At 41.3% G+C, this 14,736-nt stretch overlaps 1 protein-coding gene across 1 annotated transcript in view; it reads right to left on the reverse strand.

The window, feature by feature from the left end:
* Positions 1-3,315: 3,315 nt before the first annotated feature.
* Positions 3,316-14,736, reverse strand: part of LOC127047924 (cardiomyopathy-associated protein 5-like) — a 478,816-nt gene continuing 467,395 nt past the window's right edge. The window contains exon 14 of the transcript XR_007773520.1: positions 3,316-3,331. The gene's annotated coding sequence lies outside the window, so the exon portion shown is untranslated. The remainder of the gene's footprint in view (positions 3,332-14,736) is intronic.

Genomic DNA, 14,736 nt, shown 5'->3' on the forward strand with positions numbered 1-14,736 from the left:
CATTAGGTTCATTTTTCTCTCCTGCCCCCTACCTTTCTTTGGTCTATTGCTTCTATTAGCTCAAACAAAGCTGTCTCACAAAGTAGGAGGAAATATATAGAAAAAGAACATTTATTTAAAAGTCTCTAACTCTAGCAAAAGGCTAAATATCCCCATGGGAAGGGAAGATTGAACCAAGCTTGAAAATGTAACTAAGAAAATCACTCAAACAGCCAACACTTCAGTGCATACTGCATTAGAATGCCAAATTACAAGTATGTTGGATTAGAAATGATAACCATATCCCTGTGTAAAATGATAAAATAGGTTTCTTTTACCCCAGTTTCTGTCTTGAGAATGGAAGATGTGTTAACCCTTGATAGCCTCAGCAGTCAAATGTGCTGCATAGCTGCTACTTCTGTCCTAGGAGAGAAGAATGAATCTTTAAGTCTGCTCTCCAAGCAAGTTTGGGATTCCATTTGCAATCCAAACCCAGGATCCACCCAGACTGTCCCAAACAATTTTTCTTTTTCTTTCCATAAAATCTTGAATGTGCATCTTGTGAATTGCTTTGCTTGTTCTCTGATGCATGCCTATTAAACTTTATGAGCAAATTAAAGAAAATCTGGCCCCATCACAAATAAAATATATAAACTCCCCAGGAAGTCAGCAATGCTGGTTTATTCCCCCTATAACAGTTCTATAACATTCATCCTTTTTCCTTCATATCCAAAGGCACAAGAAGAGACATTAATATTTACCTTGTCAATGATTTGTTGCTTAATGGCACCCTAACAAATTTGTTAATTTACTGTATATCCACCTCCATATGAGCAATTAGGATACATTATCAATAATTATAATGCATCAGTTATCTAAGGAATCCTTTATACCAAAAATGAACCAATACAGGAATATCCAGATTATCCCATTTTCTGTCACCCCTAGGGTGCTGAACATTTATTAAGTTGCATCAAGCTTCATAGTGTAACCAACACACCTCCTGGTTGTGGTGTTCTGTCTCATCTAGTGGCACTGAGACCACATAGAGAGAGAGAAAAAATGAGCTTGCTCTAAAGCCTTAGCTAATAGGTAGTTGGCTTTTAGTTCATGCTGTGGAGGCTCATGCACTGAGATCCTAGGTTCGATCCCGCTCTCCGACAACTGGGGTCTGTCAGTGTTACAGGAGCATGCCTTGAAGCATCACAGCAGCACTGAAACACAGGCGTCTGACTCACAAAGTAAAAGGAATAATAAAAGTTTACTTTCTAGTTTTTTTGCCTTTTGAGGCCTTTAATGATACTACTGTTTAAAAAAATCAATAACATTATGACAGTGACACAAAACCAATACAAGCAAATAAATTCAGATTTGAAAAATCACTCCACACTACATCAAACCTGAACAGAATAAAATGTGCTGTTAAACTAAAGCCTTATTAAGCTCTCATGTACTTTTCCTGTTTTCTTTCCTATGGACATTGCTCATTAGGTTTTCTCCTTTGTAATCAGCTCCTTCTCCTTGTCTTTTTGTACTTGGGGAGTTCCTGGTGCTGTTGAAGTCAATAAGAGTTTTGCCATTGACTTCAGCTGGGCTAGGATTTCCCCATAAAAGTTGTGTTTTGCATTGTAGACACAACTCTCCATGAAGTGTGTTGCACTGCCTCCTCTGCACTGCTGCAGAGTTATTTTGCTATAATCAGAATATACTGTTAACATCTTTATATATATATACAATATGATGCAAAATTGGCAGCCCTATCACTGCTATATATTGTTACAGAAGCTATAAATGCCTTATGACTCCAGACTCCAGCCAGAAGAGAAGAGCTAAAAAAAAAAAATGCAACAAAATTGCCATCTATAATTTAAATGGGCAGCATTCCCATTGAAAAATGCATTTCAATTTAAATTCTATTAACAGGAAATTAGAAAATCTCCCATCACAGTGTTATTGTTTATTTTATAATGAAAACTAAGAACATAAAAATACTATCAACACAAATGTTTGGTAGACCCAGAAATGAATTAAACCATTCCTATTATGTTTTCCCTCCCCCGGTGCCTATCTTATGATCTCTGGTAGTTTAAACATATGCAAGAAACAAAACTATTAAAGACACAGTGCATATTGAGATTGAGAGCTGAATCCTTGTTGCACTCAAGTAAATGAGAAAACTACCATTGACTTCCATGTAATCAGAATTTGGCCCTCAGGTACCAGCTGAACCTGAATTTACAGTATAGATATCACAAAAGAAGGGCCTGATCCTGCATTCTTTGCACACCCAAAACTTCCATTGACTTCACTAGGAAATTAAAAATGTTATATTGATTATCATTTGTAAAACAGAAATATTGCATTAACCATACTGATCTGTATGTAGTAATGTTTAGCCCTTATATAAATGTAATTTACTCCCACTCTAAGAACCTGTTTACACTGCCAGAGTGATAAAAAAGAGGTCTTCATGTAAATGAGACCATAGGTTTTTAATCACTGCTGTTTAGATACCCATGTAATGTAGATACATTCAATAAACCTATTAACTCAATAGTCTAGTACAGAAGATCCATGTTTGTATTCATGGAGCTGCCATTAACTTGGGGGGGGAAATTATAACATTGTTGAACTTATCCAAGCCTCTCTGGCCTGGAAATGAGACTGAGACCTTCACATGATCAGATTTTCTCAGGAGTTTTCCAACACTGCCGTGTTTCAGCTGTGCTGGAAATACCACTTTAACAGTCTTTCTCATAGAACTTTTGATCCACTTTGGTAATGTCTTAAATCAAGAAGTGCATAGGGATACAAAAATGAAAAAAAAATGCTAACCAGATCTTTTTCACAGCTCAAGTAAATAGGAAGATATAATTGCCTTCATGGTTGCAATGTACCTGATCCCTGCAGAACAGCCAAGAAAGCTTTGGGTTTTGTCTGGTTTGAGTATGGTTTGAAGATTCAGCATAGCTTTTATTTTATCTGCAATGGATCAACCATCCCTGAGTTCTGGTTTTATCAAAGTTTGCTTTTACCATATTATGTTGTTAGCAAAGAATTTTCGTGTTTACAGTAAAGAAACGTGACTTGCACTGTGGTGCTATTTGTTTTTCCAACTCATACCCCTTCCCTATGCCCAGAAACCTTAGTCTCTGTAACACAATAAAACTCTGAATTGTGTAAATAAAAAATGATACTATATAACAGTGTCAACACAGGTAAATGTGATGGTGTCCTTCAGTGAACTGTGTTTTATAGAAGAGTCCCTGAAGGATGAAGCCTGTCAGTAGGATGATTCCAAGTCTGGGGTGGTGTTTTTTAGAAAGCAAAACCTACTTCACCTTTAAAACATCTCGGACATCTGATCAGCACACGGAGGAGAGGATTACTTTCATTGAGCTGGTTATAGAGTTCCCTGATTCTGTATTGGCCTAGTACCAGCATTATATAAAGCAGTTGTAGGACTGCTCTGAGTTATATCAGTGGGGGATTAGCAGAGCTGAGCTCAACTATGATTCCCTCTCTCCATTCCCAAAACCCACCCACCCATATCCCTATGCCTAGAGGGAGATGGGACAGCAGGCATTAGGAGGTGGTTCTACTGGCTTTGTGCCAATAGGGATGTCATAAACAGATAGTTAAGGGTTAATGTCTCTTTTACCTGTAAAGGGTCAACAAGCTCAGTGAATCTGGCTGACACCTGACCCAAGGACCAATCGGGAGACAAGATACTTTCAAATCTTGGTGGAGGGAAGTCTTTGTTTTGTGCTTTTTGGGTTTTTCTTTGTTCCCTCTTGGGATTAAGAGAAGCCAGTCATGTAACCAGATTTCTCCAATCTTACTGAAACAGACTCTCAGGTTCCAGATAGTAAGTAATAGATAGAAAGCGGATTAGATTTGTTTGTTTTCTTTATTTGCAAATGTGTATTTTGCTGGAAGGATATTTCACTTCTGTTTGCTGTAACTTATACTTAGGCTGGGAGGGGGAATCCCTCTGGTCTAGGTGAAGCTGAGACCCTGTAAACATTTTCCCATCTTGATTTTACAGAGATAATTTTTTACTTTTTCTTTCTTTAATTAAAAGCTTTCTTTTAAGAACCTGAATGATTTTTTTAAATTCTTGTGTGAGACCCCAGGGGACGGGGTCTGGACTCACCAGCGATTGGTGGGGGGAAAGGAGAGAAGTGGGAGGGAAAGGTTAATTTCTCTCTGTGTTAGGATCACAGTCTCTCTCTCAGGGGAGTCTGAGAGCGGGAGAGAAATGGGGGGAAGGTGAATTTCCTCTCTGTTTTAAGATTCAAGGAGGTTGAATCACAGTGATCTCCCAGTGTAACCCAGAGAGGGGAAAATCTGGGAGGAAGAAAGGAGGGGGGGAATGGGTTATTTCCCTTTGTTTTGAGACCCAGGGAGTTTGGGTCCTGAGTCCCCCAGGGAAGATTTTGGGGGACCAGGAGTGTACCCAAACACTATACTTTGGGTTGGTGGCAGCTTGATAAGATCTAAGCTAGGAATTAAACTTAGAAGGGAACAGGCAGGTCCCCACTTTCTGGACTCTAAAGTTCAAAGTGGGAAAGAGACCCTGACAAGGGAATTCCCCTTGCCAGAGGAATTTTCTGGTAGTTTTTTACAGCCAGAATCCATCCCATTTGTGCTGTCAATATTAAAGAGGTCAGATCAGAACAGAGACTCTGACCCTTCGTTTTAGAACAGTAGTTGCCAAACACCAGTATCCAAGACCCCATGTGTTCAGTGATTCCTTGAATGCAGAATCTACCACTTGCCACAGAATTATGCTCCAGAATCTAAGCTTTCATTTAAAAAAAATATGGTTTCTATTCAATGTTGTGGCAGATCTAACCTTCCCAATAGGGATTCTCTGCAAACCTGTGCATTGCTGGCTTCCCGATTCTGCAAACAGCTTCTAATAATAGTTGTAAGAGAGGTCTGAACTGCTTCAGGCATAGCTCTGGGTTTTTAACTCTGAAGCCCAGCTATGACAATTTAAATTTCAGTATTTCACTTCTGATCCTTTTAGCAGAAACATCCAGGTAAAGGGCTTGTCCATAACTGTAGGATGTAGGAGCAAGTACTAGGGCAAAATGCAATGGGGTAGCAATATGCCATTAAAGCTTTTGGAATGGGAATGAAAAGAACAAGACCATCTCAATTTCAAGGGGGCTATTCACCTCGTAAGGTGCAATTGAATGTAAGAATGGCAGACGAGGCCCAGAGTACTCCCCTTTATTATAAGCACACATGCATCTCCATGCTCCTCCATGCACCATAAGACACCGTTCATAATGGAGCTTTCCTTGGGCACTGTAATTGTCTTCCTAGTTGAAACGTTCCCTATCTCTGCAATACAACCAATTAACGCTGACTTTGAATGTTTCACTACCTAACTTTGCTCATCTCATCTATTACTGTACAGGCCTACTTTGTGCCCAGCTGTCATAACTCCCAGGGGCTCCTCCTACATCCAGGGATCAGTGGAGCCCAGGAATGCCTTGGCTATGACCCCTAGTCCCATGTAGACAGGGGGAGATGTAGGACTAGACCACCCAAAGATTCTCCTATACCAGAAGAATGCTCAGGGAGTTGGGTATGCCAAACTTGTGACTGCTTTGCACAGGAGGTGGCACAAAGCAGACTTAGTGGACATGAGAATCAAACTTTTTATGTCATGTTAAGATGTGGCTTTGTGGATGTCAAGTGGTTTCTGGTTTGTATGCAAAAGCTAGAGATGTGAGAAAATAAGCCTCATGACAGGCTCAGCCAGAACTATTGAGACAAAATGGATAAAAGCTGGCTAACGGATAAGTCTCAAAATGTGTGATGCTGTGGCCAAAAGAGCTAATGCAATCCTTGGATGCATAAACAGGGGAATCTCAAGTAGGAGTAGAGAGGTGTGACAGGGTCAGGCCAGATGGCTACAGGAGAGTGGTAGAAGGCAGATATATTAGCCGCAGGTTAAGTAGGTCCCCTTTTCCTGGGTACGTTAACAGGGAAGGTTCCAGAACAATCAGGAACTTTCTGAAAACAGTTAAGGCAGACAGCTGATTAGAAAACCTGCAGCCAATCAAGAAGCTGCTAGAATCAATTAAAGCAGGCTAATCAGGACACCTGAGTTTAAAAGAGCTCACTTCAGTTTGTGGTGTGTGTGTGAGGAGCTAGGAGCAAGAGGTGCAAGGAGCTGAGTGGGAGTGGGAGTGGGAGTGGGAGTGCTGCTGGAGAACTGAGGAGTACAAGTTTATCAAACACTAGGAGGAAGCTCCTGTGGTGAGGATAAAGAAGGTGTTTGAAGGAGGCCATGGGGAAGTAGCCCAGGGAGTTGTAGCTGTCATGCAGCTGTTACAGGAGGCACTATAGACAGCTGCCATCAACAGGGCCCTGGGTTGGAACCCAGAGTAGAGGGCGGGCCCGGGTTCCCCCCAAAACCTCCCAACTCCTGATCCAACATAGGAAGATCTCAGAGGCTAGCAAAATCCACCTATAAACTCAGGACCCACCAATGTAGAGGAGGAACTTTGTCACAGAGGTTATTTTACCTCTATATTTGGTACTGGAACAACTGCTGCTGGAAGATTGTGTCTAGTTCTGGTACCCACAATTCAAGAAGGATCTTGATAAACTGGAGAGGGTTCAGAGAAAGATCAAAAGAATGATTAAAGGATTAGGAAATATGCCTTAGAGTGATAGACACAAAAAGCTCAATCTATTTAGCTTAACGCAGAGAAGATTAAGGGTTGACTTGATTACAGCCTATAAGTATATACATGGGGAACAAATGGGCTCTTCAGTATAGCAGACAAACTATAACATGATCCAATGGCTGGAAGCTGAAGCTAGACAAATTCAGACTGGAAATAAGGTGTAATTTTTAACAGTGAGAGTAATTAACCATTGGAACAATTTACCAAGGGTTGTAGTGGGTTCTCCATCACTGACAATTTCTAAATCAAGATTAGATTTTTTTCTAAAATATCTATTCTAGCATTTTATATACTCTAGGTATTATATGGAGAAGTCCTATTGCCTGTGTTATACAGCAAGTCAAACAGAATGATCAACAATGGTCCCTTCTGGCCTGGGAATCTATGAATCTATGACACACAGCGCATCTCTCCATCAAAAATAATCTGATACCAAAGTTGTCATAAACAGATAGTTAAGGGTTAATGTCTCTTTTACCTGTAAAGGGTTAAGAAGCTCAGTAAACTTGGCTGACACCTGACCAGAGGACCAATAAGGGGACAAGATACTTTCAAATCTTGGTGGAGGGAAGTCTTTGTTTGTGCTCTTTGTTTTGGGTGTTGTTCGCTCTTGGGACTAAGAGGGACCAGACGTCGATTCAGGCTCTCCAAATCTTTCTGAATCAATCTCTCATGTTTCAAAATTGTAAGTAACAGCCAGGCAAGGCGGATTAGTTTTATTTTTGTTTTCTCAACTTCTAAATGTCCCTTTTCTGCTGAGAGGATTTTACTTCTGCTTGCTGTAACTTTGAACCTAAGGCTAGAGGGGGTTCCGCTGGGCTATATGAATCTGATTACCTTGTAAAGTATTTTCCATCCTAATTTTACAAAGATGATTTTTTTACTTTTCTTTCTTTAATTAAAAGCTTTCTTTTTAAGAACCTGATTGATTTTTCCTTGTTTTAAGATCCAAGGGAACTGGATCTGGACTCACCAGGGATTGGTGGGGGGAAAGGAGGAGGGATGGTTAATTTTTCCTTGTTTTAAGATCCAAGGGGTTTGGATCTGTGTTCACCAGGGAACTGGTGAAGCCTCTCAAGGCTGCCCAGGGAGGGGAAGGTTTTGAGGGGGACAAGAAGTGATCCAGACACTAAAATTTATGATGGTGGCAGAGTTACCAGATCTAAGCTAGTAATTAAGCTTTGAAGTGTCCATGCAGGTCCCCACATTTGTACCCTAAAGTTCAGACTGAGGAAGGAACCTCGACAACAATGGTCCCTTCTGGCCTGGGAATCTATGAATCTGTGACACACTGCGCATCTCTCCATAAAAAATAATCTGATACCAGAGTGATTGCTGATAACTGCCTCAGGAGTCAGGGAACAAATTGATTATCTGAGGTTTGGAAACGCTAGCTTTATTCTCAATGCATTTAAGAACATAAAAGCATGGGGTTGTATCATGGACTATCTTAGAATCATAGAATATCTGGGTTGGAAGGGACCTCAGGAGGTCATCTAGTCCAACCCCCTGCTCAAAGCAGGACCAACTACCCCAACTAAATCATCCCAGCCAGGGCTTTGTCAAGCCTGACCTTAAAAACCGCTAAGGAAGGAGATTCCACCACCTCCCTAGGTAACCCATTCCAGTGCTTCACCACTCTCTGAGTGAAAAAGTTTTTCCTAATATCCAACCTAAACCTCCCCCACTGCAACTTGAGACCATTAATCCTTGTTCTGTCATCTGGTACCACTGAAAACAGTTTAGTTCCATCCTCTTTGGAACCTCCTTTCAGGTAGTTGAAAGCAGCTATCAAATCCCCCCTCATTCTTCTCTTCTGCAGACTAAACAATTCCAGTTCCCTCAGCCTCTCCTTATAAGTCATGTGCTCCAGCCCCTTAATCATTTTTGTTGCCCTCCGCTAGACTCTTTCCAATTTTTCCACATCCTTCTTATAGTGTGGGGCCCAAAACTGGACACAGTACTCCAGATGAGGCCTCACCAATGCAGAATAGAGGGGAATGATCACATCCCTCAATCTGCTGGCAATGCCCCTACTTATACAGCCCAAAATGCTGTTAGCCTTCTTGGCAACAAGGGCACACTGTCAACTTGTACCCAGCTTCTCATCCACTGTAACCCCTAGGTCCTTTTCTGCAGAACTGCTGCCTAGCCACTCGGTCCCTAGTACATAAAAGTGCCTGGGATTCTTTCGTCCTAAGTGCAGGACTCTGCACTTGTCCTTGTTGAACCTCATCAGATTTCTTTTGGCCCAATCCTCTAATTTGTCTAGGTCCCTATGTATCCTATCCCTATCCTCCAGCGTATCTACCACTCCTCCCAGTTTAATCTCATCTGCAAACTTGCTGAGAGTGCAGTACACGCCATCCTCCAGATCATTAATGAAGACACTGAACAAAACTTGCCCCAGGACCGACCCTTGGGACACTCCGCTTGATACTGGATGCCCACTAGACATGGAGCCATTGATCACTATCCATTGAGTCCAATGAGCTAGTCATCTTTCTATCCACCTGATAGTCCATTCATCCAGCCCATACTTCTTTAACTTGCCGGCAAGAATACTGTGGGAGACCATATCAAAAGCTTTGCTAAAGTCAAGGTATAACACATCCATTGTTTTCCCCTCATCCAAAGAGCCAGTTATCTCATCATAGAAGGCAATTAGGTTAGTCAGGCATGACTTGCCCTTGGTGAATCCATGCTGACTGTTCCTGATCACTTTCCTCTCCTCTAAGTGCTTCAGAATTGATTCCTTGAGGACCTGCTCCATGATTTTTCCAGGGACTGAGGTGAGGCTGACTGGCCTGTAGTTCCCTGGATCCTCCTTCTTCCCTTTTTTAAAGATGGGCACTACATTAGCCTCTTTCCAGTCTTCCAGGACCTCCCCCAAACACCATGATTTTTCAAAGATAATGGCCAATGGCTCTGCAATCACATCCGCCAACTCCTTTAGCACCCTTGGATGCAGTGCATCTGGCCCCATGGATCTGTGCTCATCCAGCTTTTCTAAATAATCCCAAATCACTTCTTTCTCCACAGAGGGCTGGTCATCTCCTCCCCATGCTGTGTTGCCCAGTGCAGCAGCCTGGGAACTGACCTTGTTCGTGAAGACAGAGGCAAAAAAATCTTTGAGTACATTAGCTTTTTCCACATCCTCTGTCACTACACTGCCTCCCTCATTCAGCAAGGGACCCGCGCTTTCCTTGACTTTCTTCTTGTTGTTAACATACTTGAAGAAACTTTTTGTTACTCTTAACATCTCTTGCTAGTTGCAACTCCAAGTGTGATTTGGCCTTCCTGATTTCACTTCTGCAGGCCTGAGCAATATTTTTATACTCCTCCCTGGTTATTTGTCCAATCTTCTACTTCTTGTAAGCTTCTTTTTTGCGTTTAAGATCAGCAAGGATTTCACTGTTAAGCCAAGATGGTCACCTGCCATACTTACTATTCTTTCTACACATCGGGATGGTTTGTTCCTACAACCTCAATAAGGATTCTTTAAAATACAGCCAGCTCTCCTGGACTCCTTTGCCCCTCATGTTATTCTCTCAGGGGATCCTGCCCATCAGTTCCCTGAGAGAGTCAAAGTCTGCTTTTCTGAAGTCCAGGGTCCGTATACTGCTGCTCTACTTTCTTCCTTGTGTCAGGATCCGAAATCAACCATCTCTTTGTCTGTGCACTGCTGTATTGCTCTCCCAGCAGATATCAGGGTGATTAAAGTCTCCCATGAGAACCCGGGCCTGCGATCTAGTAACTTCTGTTAGTTGCCGGAAGAAAGCCTCATCCATCTCATCCCCCTGGTCCGTTGTTCTATAGCAGACTCCCACCACAACATCACCCTTGTTGCTGACACTTCTAAACTTAATCCAGAGACTCTCAGGTTTTTCTGCAGTTTCATACTGGAGCTCTGAGCAGTCATACTGCTCTCTTACATACAATGCAACTCCTCCACCTTTTCTTCCCTGCCTGTCCTTCCTGAACAGTTTATGTCCATCCATGACAGTACTCCAGTCATGTGAGTTATCCCACCAAGTCTCTGTTACTCCAATCACATCTTGGCGAATAGCCATTGATGGACCTGTCCTCTGTGAGCTTATCTAATTATTTTTTTAATCCTTTTATGCATTTGGTTTTCACAAAATCCCCAGGTAAAGAGTTTCACAAGTTGGCTGTGTGTTGGGTGAATATAGGGTGACCACACGTGCTGACAGGCATTTATCCCGCATCCCCAATGTTTGGTTGGGACACAATTTGTCCCGATATTTTGCAGCACTCCTCTCATCTGGTCACCCTAGATGAATAAGTACTTGCTTAGGTTTCTTTTAAACTTCCTGCCTATTAATTTCATTGGGTGATCCCTGGTTCTTGTATTATGCATTTTCTCCACATTATTCATGATTTTATAGACCTAAGTCATATTGCCCTTTATTTATCTCTTTTCTAAGCTGAACAGTCCCAGTCTTTTCAATCTCTCCTCATACAGAAGCTGTTCCATACCCCAGATCAGTTTTGTTGCCTTTCCCTGTACTTTTTCCTATTCTAGCATATCTTTTTTGAGATGGGATGACCAGAACTGCATTCAGTACCAGGTGTAGATGTGCTTTTTTCTGTTTTATTTATCCCTTTCCTAATGGTTCCTACTACTCTGTTATCTTTTTTGACTGCTGCTGCACATTGAGAAGATGTTTTCCAAGAACTATCCACAATGACGCCAAGATATTTCTTGAATGGTAATAGCTAATAAACAGTTCCTCAGATTTGTCACCTAAAAAAATGGCTCTGATGTGGGATTCTCTCTCACATCCTCTGCAGTGAACACTGATGCAAAGGATTCATTTACCTTCTCTGCCATGGCCTTGTCTTTCCTGAGTTCTTCTTTAGCACCTTGATCATCCAGTGGCCTCACTGATTATTTGGGAGGCTTCCTGCTTAAGATGTACTATACTTCCAAAAATGGGCTGTTCGTTTTTGTCTCTTTTGCTACTTACTATTCAAAAAAAATTTTCTTTTGGCCTGCGCAATTATACTTGTATATGTGACTTGCCAGAGTTTATGTGCCTGTCTATTTTCCTTAGTAAGATTTCAGTTCCAATTTTTAAATTATGCCTTTTTTGTCTCTAACTGCCTCTCTCACTCCATTGTTTAGCTGTTGTGGCATGTTTGGTCCTTTTGGGTATACATTTAGTTTAAACCTCAATTATGGTGTTTTTAAATAGTTTATTTGCAGCTTGCAGGCATTTTCTAAATTCTATCAATCCCCTTCTCTCCCATTCCCATCTTTGTTAACACTTTGGGTCAAATTCAGCTCTGGCATAAACAAGTAAATCCTATCAACCTTCAAAGGAGTTGCACATGCTTATGCCAGCAGTGAAATTTGCTTTTCACTGTTAGCACTCTTAAAAACAAACACCTATGGCACCTACACTGTAATTGTCTCATTGCATATGAGTTCTGTAAAAAGTAACTATCTACCTAGTAGTGTATGTGGTGCTTCTGATCTCAGTGATTTCTGAACTGCTCTAATATCCTTGACCAAATCGTTTGTTTAAAAAATTCACCTACTGCAAGAAAAGTCGCTTCAAGGCAAGATGCTCACCATGTTTAGTATCATGACATGCTGAGACAATATAGAGTAGTTATGATAAATGTCCTGACCACTAGCAAGAAACAAACTGTTTTACAGGGACATATGATTTAACACATTTGTACAATTATCTGGGGCATCATCTTGCTGGCTATGTCCTCTCTTGTTTTTACAGTATGTAACAAATACAAAACCATAGATAGTTATGCAAAATGGACGCTGGCACTTTACACACACACACACACACACTCACACATCTACACACATAAATTCAAGCAAGTTTTACTAGGGCTTTTTTTGTCATGTAAAAAAGGAATGCTTCTGGCCATTCCCATACTCGTCTATTAGCAAATTTGAGTGAGAAGCTGTGTTTCATCAAGGTCTGGCTCGTTGGCTGTAGGATACTGCTGCAGCATTGGTCTAATAGAGAGAGGCTGTCACCTGTCTGGATAGATACTCGATGGCAAAAGGAAAAATTATTTGAACTGAGGGGGAAATAGAGTCTGTCAAGCAAAAATGTAATGAAAGCTCAATCCCAGCCACTGTCTGTGGCATAGATTCTGAAGGCCCAAGCACAAAAATGCTACCTCTCTAATACAGTACCATTGAGAAAATAGGAGCATATAGCACTAGTTAGGAGTAGGAGAAAATGAGATCAGAGATGCTCATCGGGCTTTGAAGGGAAAAGAGGTAGAGGAGATGGAGTTTAGCACAATATATCCATGTCTTCCTTAACATTTCTTCTCTTCTCTTGTTTCCTTCCATGTTTCAGCATCTCTTCCCTCAGATTTCATTGGTATTGCTTCCTTCTTCAACCACAGCCTCAGTTCCCTATAATTGCTTCTCCTAACAACCCCTATATTTCCTTATTCCCATTTCTCCCTAAACAATTCCCTGTTTTCTTAAGCAAGCTTTCCATTCCATCCTACTTTGATCCCATTAAATCTCACAAGCTAAGTACGGTTGGCCTCAGCAATGAGATGGGAGACCTCCAAGGAACACGGAAGTGCCGGAGGAAGTGGTGCTGGTATGTTCTTATGTATCACTTTCCCTTCTGCGTCAGAACCAAACGAACATCCCAGAATGGTATTAGGGAGCACACAGCTGCTGGATGTGTAATTTTAAAATGAGAGGTAACCCATGTCCTGACCACTTTGATCCCATGGCACTTTTTAGAAGAGCTGGGATGTCCTTCTCAGGATCCCTTTCTGGTCATTATAATCTGCCTGGGAGTGTCAGTTGTATGCAGTTCACATGCTACCCTATTGTGAAGTGCTGCTTTTTACTATTAAATAGCTGCCATACTCCACCACAGAGGGGGCTGCATTCAGTGGCAGGTAAAGTGATCCCTATATCCCTTGCATTCCTTGGAGGCTTGTGGGCTTAATTAATTGATTGATTAATTGCTTGGAAAGACTTTGAGGATCTCAAAGTCATTCTCGACAGCCAAAGTATTATTAATAATTATTTCTTCCTTTGATACTAAAATGTTCCCTTATTTTCAATGCCTCAATATTTCTCTCCTTCCTTCTCCTTCTTCTCACTTTAAGTGCTTTCATGAAGATATTTCCAAAGGCCAATGAACATGTTCTGCCAGGGACAGAAGTGTGGCCTCAGTATATGTCCTGCTTACACTGAAACCACAGTCAAGATCCTCAAAGGCATTTAGGTGGTCGCTAGGCACTTACATACCTTTGAGGATCTGGACCCAAGCTGGACCCAATATATATAAAGAGAGAGGGAGAGAGAGAATGAATGTGATGGATAATGGTAGTCTATTTTCTATGTATCATAATAAAGCAGCATTGATTCCCTTGAGGTCTGCGGAACGGAAGAAGAATGTGTAACATGGACTCTGACTTCATTTTATAGCTTAATATTAAAATAATTGGAAATAAAATATGAACAGAAATATCATAAATAGATTGTAGTCTGAGCTCTGCTTTCTATCTCTTTTCTACAGCTTTCATTTATCTCTGTGTCCTGACAATAGACTCTGTGCGGCCATGTCTACCCTGTTAGTTTCCTTCAAATTTCCCACCAGTGCAGTGCAACCAGGGGTAGTAACTGTGGGAGAACTAGTGTAGTCTGACCCCTGGCATTTTAACTACCAAGTCATCGAACCCTGCTCAGAGTAGGTCTAGAGAAGCTGATATATACAATGCTAGTGGCTGTCCTACTCTAATGTTCCCATCATTGCTACAGCCAGTGATACTGGAAGAGTGGGAAATTTGAAGTAAAAAGCTAGTGTAGACAGGCACATGGGCTCAGTTTCTAGACAGCATGTGCTCCTCATTATTTTGGAATTATAAATATCACAATGGAGAGATGATATAAGATATAACTAAAGCAAAGCTACAGCCTTAATACTCAGAGTAGTGTCATTTGTCTTTGCTGACACTGATCTTGCTTCATAGGTTTGCTAAAGCAGAACTCAGCTCTGTCAGCAAAAAGGGG

The sequence above is a fragment of the Gopherus flavomarginatus genome, chromosome 3, assembly GCF_025201925.1.
Source record: "Gopherus flavomarginatus isolate rGopFla2 chromosome 3, rGopFla2.mat.asm, whole genome shotgun sequence".
NCBI classification, from domain to species: domain Eukaryota; kingdom Metazoa; phylum Chordata; order Testudines; family Testudinidae; genus Gopherus; species Gopherus flavomarginatus.